The sequence below is a fragment of the Mustelus asterias genome, chromosome 22 (assembly GCF_964213995.1).
Source record: "Mustelus asterias chromosome 22, sMusAst1.hap1.1, whole genome shotgun sequence".
Lineage (NCBI taxonomy): Eukaryota > Metazoa > Chordata > Chondrichthyes > Carcharhiniformes > Triakidae > Mustelus > Mustelus asterias.
In genome coordinates, this window is record NC_135822.1 from 7861869 (window position 1) to 7884872 (window position 23004).

Genomic DNA, 23004 nt, shown 5'->3' on the forward strand with positions numbered 1-23004 from the left:
ACACTGACCCCAGCGTATACACACACTGACCCCAGCGTGTACACTGACCCCAGTGTGTACACTGACCCCAGTGTGTACACTGACCCCAGTGTGTACACTGACCCCAGTGTGTACACTGACCCCAGCGTATACACACACTGACCCCAGCGTGTACACAGACCCCAGTGTGTACACAGACCCCAGTGTGGACACAGACCCCAGTGTGTACACAGACCCCAGTGTGTACACAGACCCCAGTGTGTACACTGACCCCAGTGTGTACACTGACCCCAGTGTGTACACTGACCCCAGTGTGTACACTGACCCCAGTGTGTACACTGACCCCAGCGTATACACACACTGACCCCAGCGTGTACACAGACCCCAGTGTGTACACAGACCCCAGTGTGTACACAGACCCCAGTGTGTACACAGACCCCAGTGTGTACACAGACCCCAGTGTGTACACACAATGACCCCAGTGTGTACACACACTGACCCCAGTGTGTACACTGACCCCAGTGTGTACACTGACCCCAGTGTGTACACTGACCCCAGTGTGTACACTGACCCCAGTGTGTACACTGACCCCAGCGTATACACACACTGACCCCAGCGTGTGCACAGACCCCAGTGTGTACACAGACCCCAGTGTGTACACTGACCCCAGCGTGTACACTGACCCCAGCGTGTACACTGACCCCAGTGTGTACACAGACCCCAGTGTGTACACAGACCCCAGTGTGTACACAGACCCCAGTGTGTACACACAATGACCCCAGTGTGTACACACACTGACCCCAGTGTGTACACTGACCCCAGTGTGTACACTGACCCCAGTGTGTACACTGACCCCAGTGTGTACACTGACCCCAGTGTGTACACTGACCCCAGCGTATACACACACTGACCCCAGCGTGTGCACAGACCCCAGTGTGTACACAGACCCCAGTGTGTACACTGACCCCAGCGTGTACACTGACCCCAGCGTGTACACTGACCCCAGCGTGTACACTGACCCCAGCGTGTACACTGACCCCAGCGTGTACACAGACCCCAGCGTGTACACAGACCCCAGCGTGTACACAGACCCCAGCGTGTACACAGACCCCAGCGTGTACACTGACCCCAGCGTGTACACAGACCCCAGTGTGTACACACACTGACCCCAGCGTGTACACAGACCCCAGTGTGTACACAGACCCCAGTGTGTACACAGACCCCAGTGTGTACACAGACCCCAGTGTGTACACAGACCCCAGTGTGTACACTGACCCCAGTGTGTACACTGACCCCAGTGTGTACACTGACCCCAGTGTGTACACTGACCCCAGTGTGTACACTGACCCCAGTGTGTACACTGACCCCAGTGTGTACACTGACCCCAGTGTGTACACAGACCCCAGTGTGTACACACACTGACCCCAGTGTGTACACTGACCCCAGTGTATACACTGACCCCAGTGTGTACACTGACCCCAGTGTGTACACTGACCCCAGTGTGTACACTGACCCCAGTGTGTACACTAACCCCAGTGTGTACACTGACCCCAGCGTATACACACACTGACCCCAGCGTGTACACAGACCCCAGTGTGTACACAGACCCCAGTGTGTACACAGACCCCAGTGTGTACACAGACCCCAGTGTGTACACAGACCCCAGTGTGTACACTGACCCCAGTGTGTACACTGACCCCAGTGTGTACACTGACCCCAGCGTATACACACACTGACCCCAGCGTGTACACACACTGACCCCAGCGTGTACACAGACCCCAGTGTGTACACAGACCCCAGTGTGTACACTGACCCCAGTGTGTACACAGACCCCAGTGTGTACACACAATGACCCCAGTGTGTACACACACTGACCCCAGTGTGTACACTGACCCCAGTGTGTACACTGACCCCAGTGTGTACACTGACCCCAGTGTGTACACTGACCCCAGTGTGTACACAGACCCCAGTGTGTACACAGACCCCAGTGTGTACACACAATGACCCCAGTGTGTACACACACTGACCCCAGTGTGTACACACACTGACCCCAGTGTGTACACTGACCCCAGTGTGTACACTGACCCCAGCGTATACACACACTGACCCCAGCGTGTGCACAGACCCCAGTGTGTACACAGACCCCAGTGTGTACACTGACCCCAGTGTGTACACTGACCCCAGTGTGTACACAGACCCCAGTGTGTACACTGACCCCAGTGTGTACACACACTGACCCCAGTGTGTACACAGACCCCAGCGTGTACACACACTGACCCCAGTGTGTACACTGACCCCAGCGTGTACACTGACCCCAGTGTGTACACAGACCCCAGTGTGTACACAGACCCCAGTGTGTACACTGACCCCAGTGTGTACACTGACCCCAGTGTGTACACAGACCCCAGTGTGTACACTGACCCCAGTGTGTACACACACTGACCCCAGTGTGTACACAGACCCCAGCGTGTACACACACTGACCCCAGTGTGTACACAGACCCCAGTGTGTACACACACAGACCCCAGTGTGTACACTGACCCCAGCGTGTACACTGACCCCAGTGTGTACACACACAGACCCCAGTGTGTACACTGACCCCAGTGTGTACACGCACTGACCCCAGCGTGTACACTGACCCCAGTGTGTACACAGACCCCAGCGTGTACACACACTGACCCCAGCGTGTACACTGACCCCAGTGTGTACACGCACTGACCCCAGCGTGTACACTGACCCCAGCGTGTACACTGACCCCAGTGTGTACACGCACTGACCCCAGCGTGTACACTGACCCCAGCGTGTACACACACTGACCCCAGTGTGTACACTGACCCCAGCGTGTACACACACTGACCCCAGCGTGTACACAGACCCCAGTGTGTACACTGACCCCAGCGTGTACACACACTGACCCCAGCGTGTACACACACTGACCCCAGCGTGTACACACACAGACCCCAGTGTTTTTTTTGGTCACTGAGTTTTTTAAATCAATTCAGTCCTCTTTCTCCTTGGCGCCGATTGGCTGCGGGCCGGGCCAATGGGAGCGGCGCTTACTGGCGGGTGCGCGGTGTCCTGTGGTTACCCCGGGCTCCGAGAGCCTCAACCCCCCCCTCCCCCCCCCCCCCCACACACACCCCCTCACAAACACACAGACAGACCCCCAGACCGAGACAGAGCCCCCCAGACCGAGACCCACCCCAGACAGACAGACAGCGAGCAGCGGCCCGGGCCCAGAGACACAGAGAGAGAGAGAGACCCGGGGAGGGGGGAGGCTGCCCGGTGCCCGCTCCAACAAACTCCTCTTTCTCCTTCCCCTTGTGAAGAGGCAGCGGGCCGGCCCCTGATGCGGTAGAGGGATAGCACGGAGCAAGGTAAGGAGCGGCCTGGCACACACTGGGGGGAGGGGGAGGGGGAGGGGGAGGGGGGAGTGTATTGTGGGTTCATTGTGACTGCCACTGAGCAACCCCCCCCCCCCCCCCCCCACACCAACTCCTTTATCTCCCTTCAGCTCCTCCTCCAAACCCCACCCCCACACCTCGTCTCTCTCCCCCCGCTCCTCGTCTCTCTCCCCCTGCTCCTCGTCTCTCCCCCCGCTCCTCGTCTCTCTCCCCCCGCTCCTCGTCTCTCTCCCCCCCGCTCCTCGTCTCTCTCCCCCGCTCCTCGTCTCTCTCCCCCCACACCTCGTCTCTCTCCCCCCGCTCCTCGTCTCTCTCCCCCCACACCTCGTCTCTCTCCCCCCCGCTCCTCGTCTCTCTCCCCCCACACCTCGTCTCTCTCCCCCCGCTCCTCGTCTCTCTCCCCCCACACCTCGTCTCTCTCCCCCCGCTCCTCGTCTCTCTCCCCCCGCTCCTCGTCTCTCTCCCCCCCGCTCCTCGTCTCTCTCCCCCCCGCTCCTCGTCTCTCTCCCCCCGCTCCTCGTCTCTCTCCCCCCGCTCCTCGTCTCTCTCCCCCCGCTCCTCGTCTCTCTCCCCCCGCTCCTCGTCTCTCTCCCCCCGCTCCTCGTCTCTCTCCCCCCGCTCCTCGTCTCTCTCCCCCCCGCTCCTCGTCTCTCTCCCCCCCGCTCCTCGTCTCTCTCCCCCCCGCTCCTCGTCTCTCTCCCCCCCGCTCCTCGTCTCTCTCCCCCCCGCTCCTCGTCTCTCTCCCCCCCGCTCCTCGTCTCTCTCCCCCCGCTCCTCGTCTCTCTCCCCCCGCTCCTCGTCTCTCTCCCCCCGCTCCTCGTCTCTCTCCCCCCGCTCCTCGTCTCTCTCCCCCCGCTCCTCGTCTCTCTCCCCCCGCTCCTCGTCTCTCTCCCCCCGCTCCTCGTCTCTCTCCCCCCGCTCCTCGTCTCTCTCCCCCCGCTCCTCGTCTCTCTCCCCCCGCTCCTCGTCTCTCTCCCCCCGCTCCTCGTCTCTCTCCCCCCGCTCCTCGTCTCTCTCCCCCCGCTCCTCGTCTCTCTCCCCCCGCTCCTCGTCTCTCTCCCCCCGCTCCTCGTCTCTCTCCCCCCGCTCCTCGTCTCTCTCCCCCCGCTCCTCGTCTCTCTCCCCCCGCTCCTCGTCTCTCTCCCCCCGCTCCTCGTCTCTCTCCCCCCGCTCCTCGTCTCTCTCCCCCCGCTCCTCGTCTCTCTCCCCCCGCTCCTCGTCTCTCTCCCCCCGCTCCTCGTCTCTCTCCCCCCGCTCCTCGTCTCTCTCCCCCCGCTCCTCGTCTCTCTCCCCCCGCTCCTCGTCTCTCTCCCCCCGCTCCTCGTCTCTCTCCCCCCGCTCCTCGTCTCTCTCCCCCCGCTCCTCGTCTCTCTCCCCCCGCTCCTCGTCTCTCTCCCCCCGCTCCTCGTCTCTCTCCCCCCGCTCCTCGTCTCTCTCCCCCCGCTCCTCGTCTCTCTCCCCCCGCTCCTCGTCTCTCTCCCCCCGCTCCTCGTCTCTCTCCCCCCGCTCCTCGTCTCTCTCCCCCCGCTCCTCGTCTCTCTCCCCCCGCTCCTCGTCTCTCTCCCCCCGCTCCTCGTCTCTCTCCCCCCGCTCCTCGTCTCTCTCCCCCCGCTCCTCGTCTCTCTCCCCCCGCTCCTCGTCTCTCTCCCCCCGCTCCTCGTCTCTCTCCCCCCGCTCCTCGTCTCTCTCCCCCCGCTCCTCGTCTCTCTCCCCCCGCTCCTCGTCTCTCTCCCCCCGTCTCTCTCCCCCCGCTCCTCGTCTCTCTCCCCCCGCTCCTCGTCTCTCTCCCCCCGCTCCTCGTCTCTCTCCCCCCGCTCCTCGTCTCTCTCCCCCCGCTCCTCGTCTCTCTCCCCCCGCTCCTCGTCTCTCTCCCCCCGCTCCTCGTCTCTCTCCCCCCGCTCCTCGTCTCTCTCCCCCCGCTCCTCGTCTCTCTCCCCCCGCTCCTCGTCTCTCTCCCCCCGCTCCTCGTCTCTCTCCCCCCGCTCCTCGTCTCTCTCCCCCCGCTCCTCGTCTCTCTCCCCCCGCTCCTCGTCTCTCTCCCCCCGCTCCTCGTCTCTCTCTCCCCCGCTCCTCGTCTCTCTCCCCCCGCTCCTCGTCTCTCTCCCCCCGCTCCTCGTCTCTCTCCCCCCGCTCCTCGTCTCTCTCCCCCCGCTCCTCGTCTCTCTCCCCCCGCTCCTCGTCTCTCTCCCCCCGCTCCTCGTCTCTCTCCCCCCGCTCCTCGTCTCTCTCCCCCCGCTCCTCGTCTCTCTCCCCCCGCTCCTCGTCTCTCTCCCCCCGCTCCTCGTCTCTCTCCCCCCGCTCCTCGTCTCTCTCCCCCCGCTCCTCGTCTCTCTCCCCCCGCTCCTCGTCTCTCTCCCCCCGCTCCTCGTCTCTCTCCCCCCGCTCCTCGTCTCTCTCCCCCCGCTCCTCGTCTCTCTCCCCCCGCTCCTCGTCTCTCTCCCCCCGCTCCTCGTCTCTCTCCCCCCGCTCCTCGTCTCTCTCCCCCCGCTCCTCGTCTCTCTCCCCCCGCTCCTCGTCTCTCTCCCCCCGCTCCTCGTCTCTCTCCCCCCGCTCCTCGTCTCTCTCCCCCCGCTCCTCGTCTCTCTCCCCCCGCTCCTCGTCTCTCTCCCCCCGCTCCTCGTCTCTCTCCCCCCGCTCCTCGTCTCTCTCCCCCCGCTCCTCGTCTCTCTCCCCCCGCTCCTCGTCTCTCTCCCCCCGCTCCTCGTCTCTCTCCCCCCGCTCCTCGTCTCTCTCCCCCCGCTCCTCGTCTCTCTCCCCCCGCTCCTCGTCTCTCTCCCCCCGCTCCTCGTCTCTCTCCCCCCGCTCCTCGTCTCTCTCCCCCCGCTCCTCGTCTCTCTCCCCCCGCTCCTCGTCTCTCTCCCCCCGCTCCTCGTCTCTCTCCCCCCGCTCCTCGTCTCTCTCCCCCCGCTCCTCGTCTCTCTCCCCCCGCTCCTCGTCTCTCTCCCCCCGCTCCTCGTCTCTCTCCCCCCGCTCCTCGTCTCTCTCCCCCCGCTCCTCGTCTCTCTCCCCCCGCTCCTCGTCTCTCTCCCCCGCTCCTCGTCTCTCTCCCCCCGCTCCTCGTCTCTCTCCCCCCGCTCCTCGTCTCTCTCCCCCCGCTCCTCGTCTCTCTCCCCCCGCTCCTCGTCTCTCTCCCCCCGCTCCTCGTCTCTCTCCCCCCGCTCCTCGTCTCTCTCCCCCCGCTCCTCGTCTCTCTCCCCCCGCTCCTCGTCTCTCTCCCCCCGCTCCTCGTCTCTCTCCCCCCGCTCCTCGTCTCTCTCCCCCCGCTCCTCGTCTCTCTCCCCCCGCTCCTCGTCTCTCTCCCCCCGCTCCTCGTCTCTCTCCCCCCGCTCCTCGTCTCTCTCCCCCCGCTCCTCGTCTCTCTCCCCCCGCTCCTCGTCTCTCTCCCCCCGCTCCTCGTCTCTCTCCCCCCGCTCCTCGTCTCTCTCCCCCCGCTCCTCGTCTCTCTCCCCCCGCTCCTCGTCTCTCTCCCCCCGCTCCTCGTCTCTCTCCCCCCGCTCCCTCGTCTCTCTCCCCCCGCCCCTCGTCTCTCTCCCCCGCCTCTCTCCCTCGTCTCTCTCCCCCCTCGTCTCTCTCCCCTCGTCTCTCTCCCCTGTCTCCTCCCCTCGTCTCTCTCCCCCCTCGTCTCTCTCCCCTCGTCCCTCGTCTCTCTCCCCTCGTCTCTCTCCCCTCGTCTCTCTCCCCTCGTCTCTCTCCCCTCGTCTCTCTCCCCTCGTCTCTCTCCCCTCGTCTCTCTCCCCTCGTCTCTCTCCCCTCGTCTCTCTCCCCTCGTCTCTCTCCCCTCGTCTCTCTCCCCTCGTCTCTCTCCCCTCGTCTCTCTCCCCTCGTCTCTCTCCCCTCGTCTCTCTCCCCTCGTCTCTCTCCCCTCGTCTCTCTCCCCTCGTCTCTCTCCCCTCGTCTCTCTCCCCTCGTCTCTCTCCCCTCGTCTCTCTCCCCTCGTCTCTCTCCCCTCGTCTCTCTCCCCTCGTCTCTCTCCCCTCGTCTCTCTCCCCTCGTCTCTCTCCCCTCGTCTCTCTCCCCTCGTCTCTCTCCCCTCGTCTCTCTCCCCTCGTCTCTCTCCCCTCGTCTCTCTCCCCTCGTCTCTCTCCCCTCGTCTCTCTCCCCTCGTCTCTCTCCCCTCGTCTCTCTCCCCCTCCTCGTCTCTCTCCCCGCTCCTCGTCTCTCTCCCCCCGCTCCTCGTCTCTCTCCCCCCGCTCCTCGTCTCTCTCCCCCCGCTCCTCGTCTCTCTCCCCCCGCTCCTCGTCTCTCTCCCCCCGCTCCTCGTCTCTCTCCCCCCGCTCCTCGTCTCTCTCCCCCCGCTCCTCGTCTCTCTCCCCCCGCTCCTCGTCTCTCTCCCCCCGCTCCTCGTCTCTCTCCCCCCGCTCCTCGTCTCTCTCCCCCGCTCCTCGTCTCTCTCCCCCCGCTCCTCGTCTCTCTCCCCCCGCTCCTCGTCTCTCTCCCCCCGCTCCTCGTCTCTCTCCCCCCGCTCCTCGTCTCTCTCCCCCCGCTCCTCGTCTCTCTCCCCCCGCTCCTCGTCTCTCTCCCCCCGCTCCTCGTCTCTCTCCCCCCAGCTGCTCGTCTCTCTCCCCCCCCCCCCCCAGCTGCTCGTCTCTCTCCCCCCCCCCCCCCCCCCCAGCTGCTCGTCTCTCTCCCCCACTGCCCCGCTCCTCGTCTCCCTTCCCCCCCCCCCTGCTCCTCGTCTACCTTCCCGCTCCTCGTCTCTGTCTCTCTCTTCCCCCCCGGGTCCTTGGCTTCTGAACAAGTGTGGTCATTGTGCAACTTTAACAGCGAGAGTGACACTTGTGGAGATTGTGACTGTTTTGTTTTCTTTCATTCTTTTATTCATTGTGGCTTCTCTGTGCCAATCTTCATTTGTGTGTTTCACCTCTTGCCTTGAAACTCATCAATGATGTTGCTGCTTGCTTCTTGCCCTCCCTCCCCTCTCTAGATCTGGTAAGTTCCAAGACTGGCGAAAAATGAGAGGGTTAGGTCTGCTGTTATTTTGGTGGAGTAGGCCTTAAATGGCCTGTCCAGCCCTCATTAGCCGAGCTGGATGAAAAGTAGTGTGTGGTGTTTGTTTTTTTGTGTGTGCTTTAATGTGGTGGAGTGAGCACTGCTCACTCACGTTTGCAAAGAATTATAGTTTTTAAGAAAACCTTACCAACTGTGTAGGTTTTGGACTGAAACTCCAGGGGTCTAAAAGCAGTTAGCTAATAATGTAATCTGTTTGATTCCTTGTGGAGATTAGAAACTGCAGTTTCTCACTCCATTATAAATAAATGTAAGATTTGACGAAAGCTTTCCCTAAACGTTTCCGTGCTTTTTACAGGAGTGGTTTTGATCAGATTTTAGTTGCATGTTCGGCCTGTGGTTCGTTATTCTATGTGAAAGTAAATACGGCAATTGGGCTGTTATGCGGTATATTTCTATGTGGATAACAAAGGTCGTTAGTGCTTGAGATATGGGTGCGGAATGTGTATATTTTGGTGTGATTATTGAACATTTGGATCGTTGAATGTAAATATGCTTGTTTACGAAGGCAGTGTGATCCTGGTGTACTACAAATATTTGCATGTATCAAAATTATCAGCTTTCAGATATGCAAAATCAGGTAAATAAAACAAAGATTAAGGATGATGCATCAAATTTCTTCTTTCAAAGGACAAAAATCACACAGCAAATTGTAGGACAGACATAACTCCCACGGACGGAATAAACAGGAATTCCAGTGGTGACAATGACAAAATGCTGTGACTAATGCTTTAAGAGCTGATACTAAAATTGAATGGTATCTATATGTAAACAGAGGCTTTACACATTTCAAGATGTGTGCAACAATAACTGTGAAACTGAGTGCTAGTGTGTTGCCAGGATTGTAATACAATCAAGGGGTTCAGATTTCATAAACTGAGAGCAGAGCTTCAGTGGTTTGTGAGCATCAACTGACTCTAACCCCCAAGATTGTGTTACAGCCTGTAACTTACTCCAACGCAGCTGTTATATTATGGCAGTGGCGATGTTTTTTTTTTGTACTTGCTGGTGGTTACTCCGCTGTGGTGTCTATTGTCTTTTGCAGTTCTTTTGAAGGCAGCATGGGATGAGGGGGTACAACAGCTGTTATGGTGAAAGATCTAATGTATATATCCCGTGACAGGGGCCAGTCATACATGAAAAATTCCCCTCTGGCAGCTTAGTAAATAACCACTTGGTGGAACATGTTGCGGGGATGTGTAACCTGAGTGATTTCCTTTTACCTATTTACTCTCTCCTAAAAGCATCAAATCCTTGATGCCTGCACTGATATCAGTTTCCCTCAAGTATCTCGAGCCGTGGTTATTTATCTGTGAGCCTTGATGGTGAGTGTCGGCAAGTTATTTGAATCTGGGGGGCATCACAGCCGAGCCTGATCATCCTCTTCCCCGATGTCAGCAGATGTGCACTTTCCAGCTGAGATCACTGGATTTGAATCAGGAGTCGGAATCTTGATTGAATTCCCCGTCCTTTAATCTGAATTCAGTTTCAGTGGCCCTACGTGGCTCTGACTGAGTTTAGCTAACACAGCACAGAGCGAAGATTGAACCTTATATCTTTATGCATGGTTCATAAGCTTGCTAAACCATCTGAGGAAATCCCCCCCCCCCCCCCCCCCACTTATCCTTTATCTTTTGCTGCCCACACATTTCTTCCCCAATAACACCATTAGCGTGTTCTGCCTTGAAATATCCTTGCATGTGTATTTTCAAATGGTCATGCGCGTATCAGCAAAATCCTGTGCTGCTTGAATGAGACATTTGAATTTGGGGAAGGTTAGACAATTACCACAGATTTTTTTTTGAAATGCGATAGTGGGCGGTGGAATGAACTGAGATGTGATTTGTTCTGTGTGAAGAATGATTTGCTTGCATTACACTCGAATGTAGCACAACGGTGCGAAGGTAGAACCATCCCGGATTAAGAACCCTTTTAACTACTCTTTCCGTTCTGGGACAAACAGGACATTGCCCTCCCAAATTCTCTTCAATGACTGACTGAAATACAAGGTTTCTTATTCTATGCTTGTTGCTCGATTTTTGGTAAGTGTTGAGGACAGAGCACTTCACTGTTTGGCAATAGCTTCAATATGCTGTTGAGAGTCACTGCTAAGTAAGGTAATTAACTGATGTGGTTGTAATTATTAGTGCTGTTAAAAATATTTCGATAATTTGAGGTCTTGAATAATGTGAACAGAATGTTGGTGGGTATTGCCTAAATGTGAAGTTCCAATCGGCAACGAATATTAACATTGTGCAATGTATTAGTGAGATTCCATTTGGATATTCTTACGTCTGAAGGGATGTAGCTGCATTAGAAAAGGTGCAGATTACTGAGGGAGCAATGAATCCTATTCTCTGTCCATTACAGGACTTGTGGAACTGCAAGTCCAGCTAATTGGAGAGTGAGCAAAAAATATTTTACAGATTCTTTCAAACAAAAATTAGATAAAATGAATTGAGGATACACTTTCAAAGCAGAACTGTAGTTCCCTGTTTGTGGTCCTGGACCAAATTATCCAGTGATAGAGAGTTTGAATCCCATCGCAGCAGTCACATAATTGAGTGCTCATATTTGTTGTCCTGCATTAAAGAAAATATGATGTGGAGATGCTGGCGTTGGACTGGGGTAAACACAGTAAGAAGTCTCACAACACCAGGTTAAAGTCCAACAGGTTTATTTGGTAGCAAAAGCCACTAGCTTTCGGAGCGCTGCTCCTTCGTCAGGTGAGTAGGAGTTCTGTTCACAAACAGGGAATATAAAGACACAAACTCAATTTACAAAATAATGGTTGGAATGTGCGTCTTTACAGGTAATCAAGTCTCAAAGGTACAGACAATGTGAGTGGAGAGAGCGTTAAGCACAGGTTAAAAAGATGTGTATTGTCTCCAGCCAGGACAGTTAGTGAGATTTTGCAAGCCCATGCAAGTCATGGGGGTATCCACTTAAAGAAAATAGCCATGAAAGCTGGGAGATGATAGGAAAAGACACACCGATTCACTCGTGCCTTTAATGGAAGTGAACTTGTTACCCCTGTAAACTTGAACTCGTTCTAAACTCTTCTGTCCATATTCTAACTATCCCCTGTGGTCGCTCAAATAGATTGGCTCCTGATCCAGAATGTCTTGATTTTTAAAATCCTCATCCTTGTTTTCAAATCCCTCCGTGGCCTTGCCCCTTCGTATCTCTCTCACTTTCTGCAGCCCTGTAACCAATGTTCCTGCTAAGCTGTGTGGGTCCTTGGCCATGCAGCAGGCTGAAAGTTACAGCACAGGCCTTGTTCTGTGATTAATTACAAGTGTGTGTGACCATGCTAAAAAGTTTAAAGAGACTGCACACTGGAAAAATCCCTTCAGGAAACCTTTCCTCAATTGCTCCATCATTGGCAGTCATGCCTTCAACTGCCTCAACCCAAAACTCAGAAATGATCTGCCTCAACTGCTTTATCTCTCTCTCTCTCTTTGTTTCTGTCTCTCTGACTCTCTCCAACCTACCCTTTTTCACCAACTATCTCCTTAAAATGGCTCAGTATCAATTTTATGTTTGTTATGGCTGTTTCAAAACACCCGAGGATGTTTTACAACACGAAGGTTGGTATATAAATGCATTGGTTGTTGTACATATTCTCACATACAGTCACACAGTGGTTGACTGCCGATGCCCTCTGATGTGGCCCAGCAAGCCACTTTAGACGTTGCACATTTGATTTGATTTATTATTGTCACATGTATTAACATACAGTGAAAAGTATTGTTTCTTGTGCGCTATACACAACAAAGCATACCGTTCATAGAGAAGGAAAGGAGAGAGTGCAGAATGTAGTGTTACGATCATAGCGAGGGTGTAGAGAAAGATTAACTTAATGCAAGATAAGTCCAGTCAAAAGTCTTGACAGCAGCAGGGAAGAAGCTGCTCTTGAGTCGGTTGGTACCGCTTTTGATTCAAGAAGAAGGCTCTCTGCCATCTTTTCAGAACAGTTATATATGCAGCAGCACCCTCATCTCGAGGATAAACACAGGAATAATAAAAATAACTATCCTTAAAATGTGGTGTGGCATTAACTTAAAAAGTAAGCTGTAACAGAATCACGGAAATACAGCACACTTATTGAATAGAGGATGTGCTGGTCTTGGAAATGGTCCGGAGGAGGTTCACAAGAATGATCCCTGGAATGAAGAGCTTGTCGTATGAGGGACAGTTGAGGACTCGGGGTCTGTATCGTTGGAGTTTAGAAGGATGAGGGGGGATCTTATTGAAACTTACAGGATACTGCGAGGCCTGGATTGAGTGGACGTAGAGAGGATGTTTCCGCTAGTAGGAAAAACTAGAATCAGAGGGCACAACCTCAGGCTAAAGGGAAGATTCTTTAAAACAGAGATGAGGAGGAATTTCTTCAGCCAGAGAGTGGTGAATCTGTGGAACTCTTTGCAGCAGAAGGCTGGGGTGAGGAGTGTCTTTATGAGTGTCTTTAAGTCATGAGTGTCTTTAAGACAGAGATAGATAGATTCTGGATTAATAAGGGGATCAGGGGTTATGGGGAAAAGGCAGGAGAATGGGAATGAGAAAGATATCAGCCATGATTGAATGGCGGAGCAGACTCGATGGGCCGAGTGGCCTAATTCTGCTCCTATGTCTTATGGTCTTAGAGCATAAAATTGTCGAATTATGTCTGATCAGGGCAGAATGTGGAGCTCAGATAGAAGAACAGTAGGTTAGACTGGTTCATTTTCATTCCGGCAGCCAGGGTTCATATTCAGGTTGATGGCAAAGAACATTTTATTTTGTCTGGTGCCTGTATACTTTCTGAAATGGGTTCATTCCAGTTCTTGTTGGACTGGCGTCTGTAGCGCTGAGACCTCAATATAAATTGGCACGAAGACTTGCTCTGAGACCAAACAGATGAATGGTGTGGAAAATGCACAGTGATGAATGATTTTCTAAGATGAGTTTAAGGCTTATTTTCGGCCAAAAGGACATTTGCTTTGGGACTACCTAGTGCTGAACTTGTGGGAATGCTTGATTAATCAATTCCCCATGGCTGATGCAGGCACATTTGACAAGAGGCACACTGACCTATGTGATCTATTAGGCTGCTCCTAAAACGTCTCCTGTATCTGCTCATTTCAGGAGCATTTGGTAGTCTTTGTTGATGCTTCCATTTTAATAATCAAAAGTTGCCCAAGTAAATTTGGCTACCAAATGCCCTAATGGGTTGTTAAAAAGCATGTCATATTGGTTCATCAAAATTGCAGATAATGACTCAGTGTTGGTTCATTTTTGTAAGTTGGTGTGAAATAGGTTTTTAAGCTATTTACACTAACTTCACAGCCCAGCCTCACCTGCTGATTTCTTATTTTGAACACCTATATTTTGTCCTGTTGGGATAGAAAATGGAACATGTGGGGTTTGGGGGTGGGGTGTGGATCAGTAAAGTGGCTTGATGATAGGCCAGGTTTAAAGTAATGTTTATATTGTAATTTCAAGTGGTGAGGTAAATACACGAGGGTTTTACCTGCCCAGCATTATACCACTATTACCTCTGCTAGGGCTTTGGACTGATGTGTTTGTGTAAAAATTACATCAATGCAGAAAGATGTTAATCTCTCAGATTTGAATAGAGAGAGGTGCAGTTGCTTGACTATGGATGAGATTGGTGCACTCTACAGACAGCACTTCCATAGAAATGAATTGTGGAATAAGTAGCTTTGGAACACACAGATAACAAACCTGATAGTCTGAAGTGTCCACAACTTTAATCCAGGTTTTCCACTGTGTGATGTTAAGAGTGCAATTTTTGCATAGTTTGGTGGATTTCCGGATAACTAGCTGCCATAAGAGTGAGACGCAATCACTAAACAACATGTTTCTTTGTGTGAGGTGCACATTGTAGATATTTCTAATTGTGTAAACCCCTTAATGTAACATCACACTATTATACACTTCTTAAAACTATACAAATATATCTCCCGTTTCCTTGTAAAATGAACAATCTGCCTGTCTCCTTCCTGTATAGCTAGTTATGCTAGTTATATATTAGTTATTGGTTAAAGGTATACCCAGGTGATTTATATTTTTCCATCCAATTTTTAAAAATACTTTTTCATAAATGTGAGGCCAGGTATCTGAATAAATTTATTCATTTTCTCATTGAGATATTGTTCAGGAAACAATAGTTCCTATATCCGAAATTCGTTTCTTTGTGTCGTGCTGTGTGCGCGCGCGTGAGTCATGCTGCCATTTGTGGACATGCAGGCTTAAACCAGTAATAACTGCAAACACCTTAGGAATCAGTCCCTGGCCATCTGTTGTTTCATGGAAAATACAGCTTATGTTTTAGGGCTTGCTTGAATGTGTAGGGAGTTTGAAATTCCTATTGTTGTGTGTCCAAAGGCATGCAAATAATCTTTCGGATGCATAAAACTCTATACCAACCAGAGGCCTGTAGAATGAATAGATACATAAAACCCAAGCTGCCTGCTGTTACTTTTACTTGCGATGCTTTCTAAGTCTGCAGCAGAACAACTTTCCAAAGAAAAATGTCCTACCAGCACATTGGGTACAAGTTGAAAATTTCTGATTGCATATAGTATTTTGATAAATGTGTAATTTAATGCATTTTGTTTGTTAGTTTTAATTGAATTTAAGTTTATTTATTAGTGTCACAAGTAGGCTTACATTAACACTGCAATGAAGTTGGTGTGAAAATCCCCGAGTCGTCGCACTCCGGTGCTTGTTCGGGTACTCTGAGGGAAAACTTAGCATGGCCAATGCACCTAACCAGCATGTCTTTTGGACTGTGGGAGGAAACCGGAGCACCCGGAAGAAACCCACACAGACACGGGGAGAATGTGCAAACTCCACACAGACAGTGACCCGAGGCCGGAATTGAACCCGGGTCCCTGGTGCTGTGAAGCAGCAGTGCTAACTACTGTGCCACCGTGCTGTCCACAAAGAGAAGCTTACAGTTTCACAGGGTTAAATATATCCGCAGGTAGATGGTGATTTACATGCATGCTGACCGTTTTGTTATTAACTTCCCAGAACTACACAGATCTAGGCAGACACAACATATCTATTACAATTGGATTCTTCCATCTGGTTTATAGAATCTATTTGTAAAAATGATCCATAATAACTTTCATGTTTGTAAATATTTACAGAAGAAACATTTATTGAAACTATTTTGTGCTTTACGTGCAGTTTGAAGATGTAGAGTTGGAGGTATTGCTTGCAGAAGTTAAAATGCTGGTGGTATTGCTGAACATTTTAGTAACAAAATAGAGTTTCTTTACGTCTGCAGACAGAGCCGGAATCTGCATCTGAACAGTTGGTGGCAAAAGCTCTTGTTGTCGAAGTGGCCCATTTTAGACTAGTAGCAGTTTCATGGATGTAAAGGAAAAGTATGGCTGCTGTCCCTAGTGGTTTTACTGGTACCTGAGTGCTGTCAAAATAGAGGAGAAAGAATCTGCATGTGCCAAAGTATTATTCAGTGTTGATGCATGTATAGTTATTTAAAATTATCATTCCCCCGCCCCTCACCCCGTTCCATTCTCTTTTAAACCACACTGACTTATGTTGGGGTATTGTTGTTTATGGCAACCACTCCCCTGTTGTTCTTCAGTGGCCATTCTTCACTCACTAGCTAGGCCTACGTTTGGTGGCAGACTCTGACAATTGTGGGCAGTGCGGCTGAACCTGTGCATAACGCATGCGAAAGAGTCTGATTGTTTTCCCCCCACGTTCCCTTCTTCCCTCTGTCTTGGGCACATTGAGACTAATGAAAGCACCCTTGTCATTGCACCATCTAGGACCTGTAAATTTAACACCGATTGAGGATTGATACCTTTCTAATTTGTATAATTTAATTCTGCATTATTGACTCTCATTGGGAACAGCATTTTTTTAAAAAAGCATTAAAACGGTGAAGCGAGACGAGAACCTAGATGGATAATACAACAGACTACAAAGATGTGAGGATATGCAGGCTATTAAATCACCATGTTTCATTCCTGCAGCAAATTCTTCAAAGAGCTTGAATATCGTCAGAAATGGAGACCAAATTGTGATTTTTAAAATTTTATTTTGGTATATCCAATTCAACCCAATCAAAGTCCAATTCAAAGTCCCAGCAAGTGAGACATTCCCGATCCAAGCTGACAAGACAGGCTCACCACTTCCTGTCTTGGGCTTGATCTAAATGATCCAAGCTGATTGGAGTAGGTATTGCACCTCCTCCAAGGCTTGATCTCATTTGCATCTTAGCCAAAAGGCCGAGATGCCGCTTTTGAAAATTGCTTCAAATGAAGCCTCAGTATAACCTCATGGCTTCAACTAAAGTACAGGACAACAAAACTACACTTGATCTTAAAATACTACTTACGAAGCCTCCTTTTTTCCCCCACCTTGACTCTGAAGGTGATAAAGATCTAGCCTTCAAGCCAGGCAAAGTAAGCAATTCACTGCTTTTGAAACACTTTGAGCATTGCTCGATCAATTGTAATTAAATCGCTTCTCGGCCTTTTGGCTAAGATCAAGTGTATGGACGGCAGCCCATGGTCGGCCGCACTTGGTCGAGGTCATTAGGTTACGCTGAGGCTTCATATGTTTCATATGAAGCAATTTTTAAAAGCGGCATCTCGGCCTTTTGGCTAAGATGCAAATGAGCTCAAGTCTTGGAGGAGGAACCTCCCCCTTCTCCAATCAGCTTGGCTCATGTAGATCAGGCCCAGGACAGGGTGGTTTGGTCGCTCGCCCTGTCTTGTCAGCCTGGATCTGAAATGTCTCAACTTGTTGAGACTCTGAATTGGACTTGATTTGATTGAATTGGAAAAGTATATTAAAAAAAAAAAATTGTAATTAAATCTAAAGTAACAAAAGTGACACATTTGGAAATTTGGCTCAAAAATTGAAGTGAAATTGTTGTCCAAATGTCCTTCTAGTTTTCATCTCTTAACTTTTAAGTTTCCTTGAAAATAGTGATTTGTATGACTCTGGGTGCAATTCCTTGACAACTGCATTGGCTTCACTTAAATGGCCAACTCTTGTCTGTGAGTTTGGATATTAAGAGTTAGTAGACCATTTAATTGTGGTAGATATGGTTAATCCCAGCTTTGTTCACCAGTGTATACTTGTGCAGTTGTAGTAGGTGTTGGTAAGGTCAACATGATGAAAAGTTTAAAGTTTATTATTGTCACAAATAGGCTTACATTAACACTGCAATGAAGTTACTGTGAAAATCCCCTAGTCGCCACACTCCGGCACCTGTTCGGGTTACACCGAGGGAGAATTTAGCATGGCTAATGCACCTAACCTGCACATCTTTGGACTGTGGGAGGAAACCGGAACACCCGGAGGAAACCCACTTAGACATGGGGAGAACGTGCAAACTGCACACAGACAGTGACCCAAGCTGGGAATTGAACCCGCGTCCCTGGAGATGTGAGGCAGCAGTGCTAACCACTGTGCCACCCTGATATGACGTGGCCATGATGAGGCCATGTGGAGTACCTTTTCCCTGCCTTCTTCCCCTTTGCCTCCTATTATCTCGATTAATAATTTCTACGATCTTAAGATAATCATTACATCATGTTTCCTGTACTGATTTGCATACCTGCATATATATAAATCCCAGTCTTCAAGAATGGTACAGATTGATCCTTTACCTTTTATTTGTGTAGAACTAAACTGAATGACTTGGTCAGTCTGCACTTTATCTGGAAATGACTGTTTACATTATCTGTTTTGCAGCCTATTTGTTGTCACGGGGGACAATCCAAAACATGTTTTTTTAAGACGGCTTTATTGATAGCTTATTAAGCTTGCTGTCATAATCATTAAAGTTTATTTATTCGTGTCACAAGTAGGCTCACATTAACACTGCAATGAAGTTACTGTGAAAATCCCCTAGTCGCCACACTCCAGTGCCTATTCAGGTACACTGAGGGAGAATTTAGCACAGCCAATGCACCTAATCTGCACATCTTTGGACTGTGGGAGGAAACCTGAGCACCTGGAGGAAACCCACGCAGGCGGAGGGAGAACGTGCAAACTCGACATGGATAGCCACCCAAGCCGGGAATATTAGTTCAGAAAACTGAAACTCAAAGAATTGCCCCCAATCGTACTCTGTTCATAGTCCTTCCATTTGATTGTTAATACACATCAACTAGAAAATTCTTAGTGTACTGTTACTAATAGCAGAACATTAGAATTTGGACTCCTCCAGCTGTTTAAAGCTGCTTTTGTATTGTGATAGGTGCCAGTTCAGAATGTCATGTTACACAACTAGTGATAGCACCTAGATAAACTTGCTTGATTTCCTGCGGTTAAAAACAATGATGAATGACCTTTTCTTTAAAAAAAGCAATTTGTCCAGATTTAGTGAATCTGATGTGCAGCATTGGCTGCAGAGACTTGGGCAATGTAACATGGTTTTATGGTATTTTAGTGCTACAGGCTCTTGATGTATGGATCTTTTGCAGTGAATGACACAAAATGAAGTAAACCTGTCAGATTTACTGAGGCCTACTGCTGGGTAGAATCAGATTTTTAAAAATAAAGTCCCTTCTCAGCAGTTGGCCATAGTGAATTTGACAAGGTTAGTTTGGTGTTGCCAATGGCTGCATGAAATCTTGTCAAAATCTGGCAGCAATATTAGCATGGCACAAAAGCAATTTGAGTACATTTTTAAAAAATACCCGCAGATTTTAAATCCACTGGTCCAGAATTGATGGAAAACGAGTTATTTTCTTACCTACAACTTGATTTAGCAGGATCACATGTAGAGGGTAGGTGTCTGTTGTAGCATCCCAGCATTCCTTTGGTATCATGTACGCCATTCCTTTTGTGCTGGCCAGCTTTGTGCAGTTAAAAGCAAGTTCTCAATTTTTTTCAATTATCTCCACTGTTTCATCTAAGTTATCATTCTTCCAGTGTCAACAGTATGTTTGATTGTGGGGGGAAGGAGGAATGCAGGAAGCCTGATTCTGTCCCTACTTCCAGCAATGATCACTGGATATAAAAAGTTGTTGCAAACAACAGAAGAAGGAAACATTCAAGTTATTTTTCCCTCTTTCTCGTCAAAGTATACTCAGTGAACTGAAGTGTTGCTCCCTATCTGAGATAACCCAACTGGGTAAAGACAGGTAATTGAACCTGGAATCTTCCTAGCTTAGATGCTCATTTCTTTAACAAACTTTGGTCTCCCATCTTCATCCCTGAGTTCTGGCTTTGTGATTTGTGTAAACCCTGAGGCAAAGAATAAAGGGTAACAAGCAAATACATAATTCTCGGGCTTGAATTTGGTTTCAGAAACTTTGTGGCTTTACTGAAAGTTAATGCGACACGAAACCAAGATCCTAGATTTAGTTCCTTCACAGCTAATGTGAGCCGATCTCACCTGGTGTAAATATTTAAATGCGGTTAGGGAGGGGGAACCCCAAACTGGATTCCATTTCCTGATTTCCATCCAGAGATGTTTGCTGGAAAGTGGGGATTGAGAAAACTGATCAGGCTTGAGTATGATGACCTTGCACATTTACTATCTAGGTTCATAGCCATTTGGTTAAGTACCAGAGGACTGCGAGCAACTGTCTTAGGTCAGCAGAAGAGCGGAAAATAGGAAAATAAAAGATGTCTATTTATGGATGTCGTTGAAAAGATAGTTTCCCTTCCTTATCCACCCCCAATATTTTGTATTTTCTTGGAGTCTCCCACACCATTCTTCATTCTTTGGGTTGCAAGTCTTTTCCTGTGTTTGTGTTCCCAAGTACTACTTGAAACTGTAGGCATGAAGGTTAAGTGGCTGACTAAACCTGTGAGCATGTCTTTGTGAAATTGCTTGGTTTTTGTTGTCTCTCACTCATAGGATGGCATGGAGCAGGAACTTGTGTGGGGAATTCCCACAGTCTTGGGCAACACCAACATTCCATCTGAGGGAGTATTGCTGGATGTTGTGCATTTGTTCCACAAGGGCTTAGAAACAAATCAAAGTCTTTATTACACGAGATATTTCTATTTCAATCAGTCCAGCTGACATTGGCCCAGATTTTGTAGTCAGTGACGAGCAAATAACATTGCTAGTTATCATTATGCTTACAGTTGCCCACAGATTTTTAAAGGGACTTTGAGTGGTAACCTAGCCATCGGGAATGTGGCGCAGGGTGGTGCCCTCTACAGGGATCTGGGACCTTAATGAACAAGAAAAGCAACCGTCTGCCAATCAACTAATTGGATTGAAGCATCCTTACTGTGGCATGCAGTCTCAACCAGGAAGTATAAGCTAGGGTAGTTCATTCAATACAAAATTTATATGCAGAAAGCAAAATAAAGAGGAAAATTAATAAAGATGGAATTGAGAGAGATAAAGATACAAAGATAAAGAAAAAGTAATGTTGTAAATCTGTTTCATTAAATCTATTTCAAATAATGTCTTGTTTTTCTAATTCAATGAATTTTAATGAAAGATGCAAGAATTTCAAAGCGTGATGAGAAATGGAAGCACACAAATTTGAGATTTTCACTGGGTAATCTGACTGGTGTTAGCTTAGCTCCCATGACTGAAGAACAAAAGATTACCTCAAAGTACATTTACATTACATTTATTCCAATTTTTGTTTTTTGTTTTGCATTCTTGGTGAAAGTGTTAGTTAGGGTGAAAAATATCAAGTCTTATGGAATAGTTTGGACAATCATAGCAAGGACTAGATGTGGGATAATAGCACCCTCTACTCTGCCACATTAATACGCTTCAATTCCAACCTTGCAAGCATGCTATTTCTGAACATTTCTATTTCCGACACTAGCCATCCTTACACTCTGCCTGAGCGATACTGTCGAATTACAGGCAGTTTTCTGCCATGGATTTGTGGCCACCAGGAACCTAGCTAATTTGGTTAAGACGCTTAAACTTATTTTGCATAGAACTCTTACAGCTGGCAGAGTGAGAGGGGCCTTTCATCTCCTCAGTCTGGCCTGCATCTGAACCCTGGTCTCAGATGAAAGGACAGTATGTTAAACTACTGTGCTAAACAGTTCCACCCTTTTCATTTTTTTCCTTATGTAAAATTTGTCTTCTGAATGCATCAAGGCTTGCTTTTTTCCAGCCACTCTCTCTTGGTTTTGTTTAATTTTTAAAATGTAATCTCTTTCCTGTGTCTCGCTGTAAAAGCAGCTCTCTCCATTTCAGTGGGTTTGCAATCTGTTTCGCTGATTCTAATGACCTGATTTTGGCAGGACTAACCTTTCGTTATTTCTCATGACATGGAAATTTTAACAAATTATTTTTGTTTTCTGACTGGTTTCTTTTATTTCTTTCCTCTCTACCAACTAAATGAAACACAACACTTGCTGCAAAGTAACCAGGAGTCCTGAGGCACATAGAAGTTGGAAATGGAGAGAAGCTGCTTTTTTTTTGAGAGAGTTATTAGTTTTATATTAATTTTTGGCTGATTGAATTGGATGAAGGAATGTAGGCCATTGTGTTTTAGGAGGAACAATAGGCAATGGTTCACTTGCTGCACACGGAAACATCGGGCACGGATGGTAGAAATTCCATGGGAGACTAAGAGAAAGGTGGAGAAGGAAGTTAAAATTTAAATGTTTACAGAAAACTTGTAAGATCATTGCCACCTTGTAAACGCCTAAATTAGCCCGAGGCAGGTGTAAAAGGTAGCCAGGACGTGCAAGATTTGCAACTGTACTGGGGTTAGTGTCAAAGTGGTGTGAATCTACTCTGTCAGATTCTGATTTAGATTTATGCGATATACTAAGCAATACTGTGGAGTGGAAACTGCTTCAGTGATATGAAGAATGCAGCATATGTTTGAGATATATTTTTACTATGTGTTTATACTAACCACTAGTACAGTGGTTAGCACTGCTGCTTCACAGCTCCAGGGTCCTGGGTTCGATTCCTGGTTCGGGTCACTGTCTGTGTGGAGTTTGCACATTCTCCTCGTGTCTGCGTGGGTTTCCTCCGGGTGCTCCGGTTTCCTCCCACAGTCCAAAGATGTGCGGGTTAGGTCGATTGGCCAAGATAAAAATTGCCCCTTAGAGTCCTGAGGTGTGTAGGTTAGAGGGATTAGCGGGTAAATATGTGGGGGTAGGGCCTGGGTGGGATTGTGGTCGGTGCAGACTCGATGGGCCGAATGGCCTCCTTCTGCACTGTAGGGTTTCTATGATTTCTTCTTTCTATGAACCTAGAAAATTTGCAGTGCTTTGAAATGGCTGGCAATACTTTGGATTGTTTGGGATCTACGCTATTTGATTTATTACTGTCACATGTGTTAGTATACAGTGACAAGTATTGTTTCACGCTGTACAGACAAAGGATATCGTACATAGAGAAGGATCGGAGAGGGTGCAGAATGTAGTGTTACACTCATAGCTCGGGTGTTGAGAAAGAGCAACTTAATACGAGGACGGTCCATTCAAAAGTCTGATGGCATCAGGGAAGAAGCTGTTCTTGAGTCGGTTGGTATGTGACCTTTGTATCTTTATCCCGACGAAAGATGGTGGAAGAGAGCGTGTCCGGCGTGCGTGGGGTCCTTGATTATGCTGGCTGCTTTTCTGAGGCAGCAACAAGTGTAGACAGAGTCAATGGATGGGAAGCTGA

At 49.4% G+C, this 23004-nt stretch overlaps 1 protein-coding gene across 4 annotated transcripts in view; it reads left to right on the plus strand.

The window, feature by feature from the left end:
- The first annotated feature begins 3049 nt into the window (after nucleotides 1-3049).
- The window catches only part of rerea (arginine-glutamic acid dipeptide (RE) repeats a), a 554684-nt gene continuing 534729 nt past the window's right edge, over nucleotides 3050-23004 (plus strand). For 3 of the 4 annotated variants that reach the window (XM_078238699.1, XM_078238702.1, XM_078238703.1), the window contains exon 1: nucleotides 3050-3356. The gene's annotated coding sequence lies outside the window, so the exon portion shown is untranslated. The remainder of the gene's footprint in view (nucleotides 3357-23004) is intronic. The other variant, XM_078238701.1, reaches the window with a different exon arrangement.